Source organism: Pantherophis guttatus, chromosome 9 (assembly GCF_059756535.1).
Source record: "Pantherophis guttatus breed Tessera chromosome 9, ASM5975653v1, whole genome shotgun sequence".
In the NCBI taxonomy this organism is placed as follows: domain Eukaryota; kingdom Metazoa; phylum Chordata; class Lepidosauria; order Squamata; family Colubridae; genus Pantherophis; species Pantherophis guttatus.
In genome coordinates, this window is record NC_142071.1 from 4,517,204 (window position 1) to 4,527,799 (window position 10,596).

Consider the following 10,596-nt stretch of genomic DNA (forward strand, 5'->3'; position numbering starts at 1 on the left):
CCCCATCTCCCCCCCTCTCCTCCGCGCGAGCTCTCTCTTTCCTCCACAGCTGGCTGCCTCGGAGGTCAGCCCAGGGAAGGGAAGGGTAGAGAAGATGGAAGGGACCTTGGAGGTCTTCTAGTCCAGCCCCCTGCTCAAGCAGGAGAACCTATGCTCTTTCAGAAGGGGAAGGGAAGAGGAGGGGAGGAGAGGAGAGGAGAGGAGAGAAAAGAGAAGAGAAGAGAAGACAAGACAAGACAAGAGAAGACAAGAGAAGACAAGAGAAGAGAAGACAAGACAAGAGAAGACAAGACAAGAGAAGACAAGAGAAGATGGAAGGGACCTTGGAGGTCTTCTAGTCCAGCCCCCTTCTCAAGTAGGAGAACCTATACAATTTCAGAAGGGGAAGAGAAGAGGAGGGGAGGAGACGAGAGGAGAGAGAAGAGAAGAGAAGGGAAGGGAAGGGAAGGGAAGGGAAGGGAAGGGAAGGGTTAGGGTTACGGTTAGGGTTAGGGTTAGGGTTAGGGTTAGGGTTAGGGTTGGGAAGGGAAGGGAAGGGAAGGGAAGGGAAGGGAAGGGAAGGGAAGGGAAGGGAAGGGAAGGGAAGGGAAGGGAAGGGAAGGGAAGAAAAGAGGGAATAGAGTAGAGAGAAGAGAAGGGAAGGGAAGGGAAGAGGAGAGGAGAGGAGAGGAGAAGAGAAGAGAAGAGAAGAGAAGAGAAGAGAAGAGAAGAGAAGAGAAGAGAAGAGAAGAGAAGAGAAGAGAAGAGAAGAGAAGAGAAGAGAAGAGAAGAGAAGATGGAAGGGAAGGGTTAGGGTTGGGAAGGGAAGGGAAGGGAAGGAGCCTTGGTAGTACAGTGGTTTAATGCACCCTGTTATTAACACAGCTGCCTGCAATTACTGCAGGTTCGAATCTTACCAGGCTCAAGGTTGACTCAGCCTTCCATCCTTTCTAAGGTAGGTTAAATGAGGACCCAGTTTGTGGGGACAATAAGCTGACTTTGTATAAATATACAAAAGAATGAAGGCTGTTGCTTAACGCATTGTAAGCCGCCCTGAGTCTCCGGAGAAGGGCGGCATATAAATCAAATTTTAAAAAAAAAAATGGTGACAGGGGCATCACTGGAAGATCTGAAGGGACAAATTAGGGACAGATTATCTCTGGGGAAAAACTATATCTGCGATTGCTAAGTGTCAACAATAACTTGATGGCCCGTAATTTAAATTCCATTTCATTTCAATTTAATTTAATTTAAATTATTAATTTAAAATGTTTATGCAGTCATCAACTTAGAACTAAGGAGAAATTTCCTGACAGTTAGGACAATTAATCAGTGGAACGACTTGCCTCCAGAAGTTGCGAATGTTCCAACACTGGAAGTTTTTAAGAAGATGTTGGATAACCATTTGTCTGGAATTGTATAGGGCTTCCTGCCTAAGCAGGAGGTTGGACTAGAAGACCTCCAAGGATCCCGTCCAACTCTGTTATTCTAAATTCTAAATGAAAAGCTCAGGACACAAAGCAACGTGAATCCCTCTACATTCAAAATAAAAGGGAAGAATTACGTCATAGCAGGGGTGAACTTCAGCAGGTTCTGGAGAACCGGTAGCGGAAATTTTGAATAGTTCGGAGAACCGGCATTCCCACTTGGCCTCCATTCCCACCTGGCCCCAGAGTGGGGTGGAATGGAGATTTCGCAATAACCTTCTCCGAGGAGTGGGTCGGGAATGGGGATTTTGCAGTATCCTTCTCCTGGAGTGGGTTGGGAATGGAGTTTATTGGTTCGATTTATTGGTTCGATTTATATGCCACCCTTTTCCGGAGACTCAGGGCGGCTTACAATGCGTTAAGCAATAGCCGTCATACTTTTGTATATACTTGCTTAGTAGGGCTTTTGGGCCCCCCCTAAGCGGTGTTCTTTTTTATACAAAGTCAGCTTATTGCCCCCACAATCCGGGTCCTCATTTTACCTACCTCTGTATCGTTCCAATTTTAGTATATGTGCTGCCGAGGCGAGCACATTTTACCTACCTCGAAAGGATGAAAGGCTGAGTCAACCTTGAGCCTGGTGAGATTTGAACTCGCAGTAATTGCAGGCAGCTGGTGTTACTTAGCAGTGCTTTAGTCTGCTGCGCCACCAAGGCTCTTGGAGTTTTTGCAATATCCTTCCCCACAGGAGTGGGGAGGGAATGGGGATTTTGCAGCAACCTTCCCCTGGAGTGGGGTGGGAATGGGGATTTTGCAGTAACCTTCCCTTGGAGTGGGGTGGAAATGGAGTTTTTGCAATATCCTTCCCTCAGGAGTGGGGAGGGAATGGGGATTTTGCAGCAACCTTCCCCTGGAGCGGGATGGGAATGGAGATTTTGCAATATCCTTCCCCTGCCACTCCCACCAAGCCACGCCCAAAGAACCAGTAGGGGGAAAAAAATTGGATTTCACCCCTGGAAAGTTAGTTGGAGGTTGATTGAACTCCTTGCGAGGAGCAGATTCTTTAGGGCAGGGGTGTCCCCAACCTTGGCAACTTCGAAGACCTGTGGACTTCAGCTCCCAGAATTCCCCAGCCAGCATGAGAGTGTTAAGGATATTGGTGTTGTGTTACCAACCAGTAAATGCACAAGGAAACGTTGCTGAGAGCAATGAATAAGAGATATGCAAACTGGTTTATCAAAAGCTTACTTTATAGTAGAAAAAACAGTCTCATAGTCTTTAAACAAATTCCAAGTCTTTGCCAGTTAAATCAGTCCAGTGATACAAAAACTCTTCTTACCACACAAACAGTAGTTGGTTAGAATAACAAGCTCACTCTGGTTCACAAACCACGATGGGAGCAGATCCATCCAACGATGACAGCGCAATGGTTGCAACTCCACACACAATGGCAGCATATCATACTCTGGTAGCATATCACATCAGCTTCATACACAATGGCAGCATATCATAGCAGCAACTGAACACGTTACAATACCTTGCTTAAATACCCTCACAACCAGTGATTGCCTAATCAAGAGCCTTGATAGTACAGTGGTTTAGTGCACCCTGTTATTAACACAGCTGCCTGCAATTTCTGCTGGTTCGAATCTCTCCAAGGCTCAAGGTTGACTCAGCCTTCCATCCTTTCTAAGGTAGGTGAAATGAGGACCCAGTTTGTGGGGGCAATAAGCTGACTTTGTATAAAATATACAAAAGTATGAAGGCTATTGCTTAACGCACTGTAAGCCGCCCTGAGTCTCCGGAGAAGGGTGGCATATAAATCAAATTAAAAAAAAAAAAATTACAGCATGACTCAGCATTGCAATGAATCAGCAAGAAAAACTTTAAAGTCACCCAGTACATATTCACATTAAAGTTACGGTACACATATATTGCCTGGACAACTCGTTACGCCCAAACCATATTCTTGGGTTTGAAACCCACAGGTATTTAAAGTTGCCAAGGTTGGACGCTCCTGCTTTAAGGGATGTTTTGCTTTGTGTTTGCTGGCTAGCTTTGGGAGGGAAAGGTCAATCCGTTCAGCAGCTGCCCATCCCAGCTTCTCCAAAATCTCTGTGAGGTCCTGACACTCAGCCAGTCCTGGGAGTGTCAGGCAGAGTGTTAGCCCCTCCCGGATTCGCAAGCCAGCTGGGAGGTCGTCTCCCTTCCCCTCGCACCCCACAGCACCAACTTTCCGCTTCTGCTTCTGCTTGGAACGCTCCTTCCGGACGCATCTGGGAAAGTTGGCTTGAGTTTGTCGTGCATCCAAGAATTGGCAAGGGGTGAGAAGCAGACACGCTGCTGCTTTCTGTTGCTACTCCTGCAACAGCATTGGTGGCAAAAAAAATCTGTTGTGTATCAGGCAGAGAAATGCAGAAAGGCAAGGAGGGAGCTGCAGGGAATGATCTCAGGGGTATGTGTGTGTTTAAAGGTAAAGGTTCCCCTTGCACATATGTGCTAGTCGTTCCCGACTCTGGGGGGCGGTGCTCATCTCTGTTTCAAAGCCGAAGAGCCAGCGCTGTCCGAAGACGTCTCCGTGGTCATGTGGCCGGCATGACTCAACGCCAAAGGCGCACGGAACGGTGTTCCCTTCCCACCAAAGGCGGTCCCTATTTTTCTACTTGCATTTTTTCTTTTTTTCTTTTTATTGAAAAGTTTTAAAACGTTTTACAAACAAATTGCCCCCTTCCCCCACCCCTTCCTCTCTCCCTCCCCCCCCTCCCCGACTTCCCAGAGCAAAATACAGGGTATTGCATTTAACAAACATAATCTAACATAAGCAAACTAACGATAAACTCTTAACTTCCCCTTACTCTTTAACTCCGCCATAGGTACTAAAATATCAAAGTAGGAAAAAAAAAAACATCTAAATATTTCATTCATAAGCTATTTGCAACTTTTCAGTCCCGTATTTGTTTTGTGTATAGTCAATCCATCTTCTCCATGCCAGTACATATCTTTCATTCGAACGGTCCTTCGAATATGCAGAAATTTTAGCCATCTCCGCCAGATTAGCTACTTTTAATGATCATTCTTCAATAGTAGCTATTTCTTCCTCTACTTGCATTTTTTCACATGCTTTCGAACTGCTAGGTTGGCAGAAGCTGGGACAAGTCACGGGAGCTCACCCCGTTATGCAGCGCTAGGGACTCGAACCGCCGAACTGCTGACCTTTCGATCGACAAGCGCAGCATCTTAGCCACTGAGCCACCATGCGCGCATGTGTGTGTGTGTGTGTATGCGCGTGCAAATATTGCTGTGTTATTTTGCGAGGGTAAATCTACAGCAGCAGCAGCAGTTCGTCAGTCGTTTCCAATTGGCTAGCGTTTGAATTCATCTTTTTCCAACAGAGGGAAAGGGCAAGGGAGCTTAGCTAGCTGACATGTACCCAGCCAACTCTGGCTTATTCAATAGAATGCGGTTAAAGAATTTATAGCTTGGCACGCTGTACGTACCCAGCTGCTAAGACAAATCCAGGCTTAGCGCGATGGAGGAGTTTGGGTCCCATCTGGCTGGCCGTAGCGATCCTCCAGAATTTATGCAGGAATTTTCCAGTCCTCTGGAAATACAAAGGTTGGAACTTGTGGACTTCTTGCATGCCAACATGCATTCCATCCCTGAGCTTCAATCGGGGTATACAGTTGAGTTCCAAGCTTTTGGGACATCGTCTTCCGTCAGCTTCTACCAGCATTTCCTTTGGCAAGGGATTGGAAAGGGAATCCAAAATAGCTAACTGTCCCGTTGCATTCATCCGTCCCGTTAGAGAAGCATGGAGAGCGGGCCTCTCGGTCAAAGAGTGAAAACCCAAGAAGTGGTCCTTTGCTGTTGCATTGCCTGCCCTTTTGCAAACTCAAGGTTTGATTGGCCCCAAGCCTTGCAGATTTTCAGAAGGCTCTTAAGATGGGGATGTGCTTTTTTCAGGAGTTAACTGGACTTCCTTGTTTTTTTTCTTTTGGAGACGTTTTGCTTCTCGTCCAAGAAGCTTCTTCAGCTCTGACTGGATGGTGGGGAAATGGACGGATTTATGTTCCTCGCAAGACTGCTGGTCATCTGCATTCTTTTAGAGGGTCGGTGAAGCACTTGGAGGTTTTATCTGTGTGCTCGGGGTCACAGGGTTCTTGGATAAGAAGCGAAACATCTTCAAAAGTGTTAGGGAATGGCTATTGCCTAACTGGTTGGGTTGGCAATATATATAAACCATCAATGCATGTTTGCAGTCAACATGTAATGTATAGCTTTAAGACTGTAATGCTGTATTGCATCATACTGTATTCTGATTGGCTAGCTCTGTAGCCAATGTCCTTAAGAGGAAGCTTGAATCATGGCTTATTTTTCTGATTACATTATTATTGCTACCTCTGCTCCTCTCTGCCTGTTCTCTCTGCATGATCACTGCTTGATCATTGCTACTTGTTGTTTTCTACTGTTTTACTGATAGTTTTACTGCTGTACTTGTTCCTCTTTGCAACTCCAAAAAGAACGGTTTTATTGCATATGACTACAACAACTGGTAAGAAGACTTTGTTCTTGGAATATCCCTGGATTGACAATTTAACTATCTTTATCTTGTGTATGACCTGGATTGTTTATTGGACTTTGCTTTGCTTTTTCCTAAAAGTAAAAGAATATCACAACTTAGTGTGTCTGTATTGACAGTGCTTATTCACAATCACTCTCAGCCGTTTTCTTATGTGCACAACCTTGCTACTCAAGGATTACTCTGCGCATATTCCTTAACAAAAAGAAAAAAACAAGAAACTCCAGTTGCCATCTGAAAAAGCACTTTTGGAACTTCGGGAGAACCTCTAGCTAAGATTCTGTGCAGTTCGGAGAACCCCCAAATCCCACTCCTGGCTGGCCCCGCCCACCCCACCCCTCCCCTCCCAGGAGTCCCCACGTGGCCCGTTTTGGATGCAGGTAAGCGCAGGGCACACGCGGAGACTGGGGAGGCCATTTTCACCCTCCCGGAGGCTCAAGGAAAGCCTCCAGAGCCCCAGCCTGCATCCAGCTCCACATAAGAACAAGCAGAAATTGCCTTCTGCCCTCGAAATAAGATCCACTCCGTGACTGGCCATGGAAAACAGTTACACTAAATATCACCAATAATTCAAAACAGATGAGCCTTGAGCCTTACAAACCCATAGCACCAATTGACCTGACCTTTGCAACTTGCTGAAATTTACCAGAAGAATTGCAACTTCTGTAAAGGTTTAAGATTGATTTAGGGCAGGTCCATAAATAATATTGGTTGCCGGAGGTTTTCTCTGCCAACCTTACATATGAATTAGATTTAGCAAGGGGCAAAGCGTGTTTGAATGTCGGGCAGACGTAATCTGGGGAAGGGGAGGATATTATTAGAATTTTTTGCTAGTACCCATCTTCCATTGAGCTGCTTGTATAAATACAGTACGGCCCATCTACAGAATGTTTCAATCTTCTTTACAGGGAGGGAAACATTAAGAAAACTAAGATCATGGCATCCGGCCTTCTCAATTCCTGGCAAAGAGATGGGGAAGAAAGGGAGGTAGTGCCAGATTTTATTTTCCTGGGCTCCAAGATCACCGCAGATGGGGACTGCAGCCAAGAAATTAACAAGCCTTGGTGGCGCAGCGGACTAAAGTGCTGTTAGGTAGCACTTAGCTGCCAGATGCCTGCAATTTCTGCGAGTTCAAATCTCACCAGGCTCAAGGTTGACTCAGCCTTCCATCCTTCCGAGGTAGGTAAAATGAGGACCCGGATTGTGGGGGCAATAGGCTGACTTTGTATAAAAAAGAACACCGCTTGGGGGGGCCAAAAGCCCTACTAAGCAGGTTTATACAAAAGTATGAAGGCTATTGCTTAACGCATTGTAAGCTGCCCTGAGTCTCCGGAGAAGGGCGGCATATAAATCGAACCAATAAATGAATGAATGAATGAATGAATGAATGAATGAATGAATGAATGAATGACGCTTGCTCCTGGGGAGGAAAGCTATGGCAAATCTAGACAGCATACTAAAAAGCAGAGACATCACCCTGCCAACAAAAGTGCATATAGTCAAGGCTACGGTTTTCCCAGTTGCAATGTATGGCTGTGAAAGTTGGACCATAAGGAAGACTGAGCATCAAAGAATGGAGGCCTTTGAACGATGGTGCTGGAGAAGACTCCTGCGAGTCCCTTGGACTGCAAGGCGATCCAACCGGTCAGTCCTAGAGGAGATCAACCCTGACTGCTCTTCAGAAGGCCAGATCCTGAAGAGGAAACTCAAATCCTTTGGCCACCTAATGAGAAGGAAGAAGAGCCCAATGCTGGGAACGATGGAGGGCAAAAGAAGAAGGGGACGACAGAGAAGGAGATGGCTGGATGAAGTCACGGAAGCAGTCGGCGTGATCTTAAATGGACTCCAGAGGATGGTAGAGGACAGGAAGGACTGGGGGAACATTGTCCATGGGGTTGCGATAATTCGGACACAACTTTGCAACTAACAACAACGGGGAGGGCAATATTACTTTTGCTCTCTAGCCTTTGTGTGTGTATTTTTGTGAATTTCTACTTAGCATTTATATGCAGTAAAAAGAAAAGGTTTTCCTGCCTTCACTTAAACTTTCTGTCTTTTCTATAAAAGGAAGAACGCAAGTTTCATTTGAAAGAGGAAGCATTAATTCAGTTGGATGTCCTCTTCTCTTACTCTCTAAGATGACTTATTAGTCTGGTTGGAAAAAATGAAGATTTCTGAAAAGGAGCCACTGGAAAGCTGCAGCTAATTATGCTCCTGAAATAATCTGGAGTAAATAGTTTAATTTCCTTAACATCTGCTGCATGTCCAGGAAATTAATCTGGACTAAGGGCACTTTTAAGCAAAACTCTTGATCTGCAACTCTTGACCAGTTCAGAGTGGCCACCATTACAGGGGGATCTGGGAGACGTCTCCAAAAAAAAAAAGTCAAAACGGCAGCGGTGAGCATGTAATTGAAATTCGTCCCCATCTTCACATATAGATATTTAAAAGGCAGAGTTTTTACACAGTTGCAGTGCAGAAAGTCAGGAAACCCTCCCGCAGAAGAATGAAATATTTTGGGAAATATTAAAAAGACAGAATATTATATTTCCTTGTTGGAGAAACATGCTTTTTTTAAAAAAAAGACAGAAAACAGATTCAATCTTTCTTAATAGTCCCCAGCAGATTTTTTGTGCCCATTGAGAAAGCCTATTCAGAAACCAGCCCCAGTTTCCCTGCCCCCCGAAGCAGAAACTGAGGAGGCCAGCTTTTAGAAATGCAGATTTGGTAATCCATTCAGGAAGATTGGGTCAAGACAGAAACTCCAGATAAGCAACAAACAAAAGACTGACAAAATTAGCTCAGACAAGCTCCTGGGATTTGCGTTTCCCCTTTTGCCTATAGAGCCAGCTATGACCCCTATATAACCCCTACATGACACCATAGGAATCTGACAACAGCCAATAGAATATTAAGGGACACATTCTTGCATAGGAACAGGAAGCTCAAATGTAAAGCCCAAAGAGGGTATAAAACCCACCCACTCTCAACTCCATTTTGCCAGCTGTCCAGAACCACAAACCCATATGGTTCTGCTTTATCAATAAACCATCTTTCCAATCAGCCTCCATGTTTCCAGCATCTTTTTGACTGCATGAATCAAAAAGAGGGTTGTGAAAGTATTTACAGACCCCTCACATCCTGGACATCAAATGTTTCAACTCCTACCCTCAAAACGACGCTATAGAGCACTGCACACCAGAACAACTAGACACAAGGAGAGTTTTTTCCCGAACGCCATCACTCTGCTAAACACATAATTCCATCAACACTGTCAAACTATTCACTAAGTCTGCACTACTATGAATCTTCTCATCGTTCCTATCACCCATCTCCTCCCACTTATGACTGTAACCTTACGATTTATACTGACTATTCACTTGTAAATAGAGTAGAATAGAATTTTTTATTGGCCAAGTGTGATTGGACACACAAGGAATTTGTCTTGGTGCATATGCTCTCGGTGTACGTAAAAGAAAAGATACGTCATCAAGAATCATAAGGTACAACACTTAATGATAGTCATAGGATACAAATAAGCAATCAGAAAACAATATCAATATAAATTGTAAGGATTCAAGCAACAAAGTTACAGCCATACAGTCATAAGTTGGAGGAGATGGGTAGTGGGAACGATGAGAAGATTAATAGTAGTGCAGACTTAGTAAATAGTTTGACAGTGCTGAGGGACAAGCAAAGGAGGACGCAGACAATTGGAAAGGAGGAGAAATAGGAAGAAGGAGGCCACATTAATTGTTTAACTTTTTCGGCATTGGGTGGGGAAAAAAATGTACGTATATTTTGTCTACAGGAGCCGTGGTTGCACAGTGGGTAAAATGCAGTATTGCAGGCAAACTCTGTCCACAGCCTGGAATTCAATCCTGACAGGGTTCAAGGTTGACTCAGCTTTCCATTCTTCCAAGATAGGTCAAATGAGGACTCAGATTGTTGGGGGTGATATGCAAATAATGCTTACATTGTAAACCACCCAGAGAGTGCTGTGAATGCGCTATGGGGCAGTATGTAAGTCTAGATGCTATTGCTATATGTTTCTATGTAATTTTTGTCACCAATGCCAAACTCCTTTTGCTTATATATACCTAAGTACCTTTTTAAACAGTTTTTCACTGTAACTTTTGTCACCACCAATGCCCAAAAAGTTAAACAATGATATTAATATCATTGAGCCACGGTGGCGCAGTGGTTAGAGTGCAGTACTGCAGGCTAATTCTGCTGCCGGCTGCCTGCAATTTGGCAGATCGAATCTCACCAGATTCAAGGTTGACTCAGCCTTCCATCCTTCCGAGGTGGGTAAAATGAGGACTCAGATTGTTGGGGGCAAGAGGCTGACTCTCTAAACCGCTTAGAGAGGGCTGCAAAGCAGTATATAAGTCTAAGTGCTATTCCTTCCTTCCTTCCTTCCCTCCGTCCCTCCCTCCCTCCCTCCATGGTGCACAGTGGTTAGAAGGCAGCATTGCAGGCTGACTCTGCCCATTGCCAGGAGTTCAATCCTGACCGGTTGAAGATTGACTCAGCCTTCCATCCTTCCAAGGTGGGTAAAATGAGGACCCAGATTGTTGGGGGGCAAGAGGCTGACATTGTAAACCACTT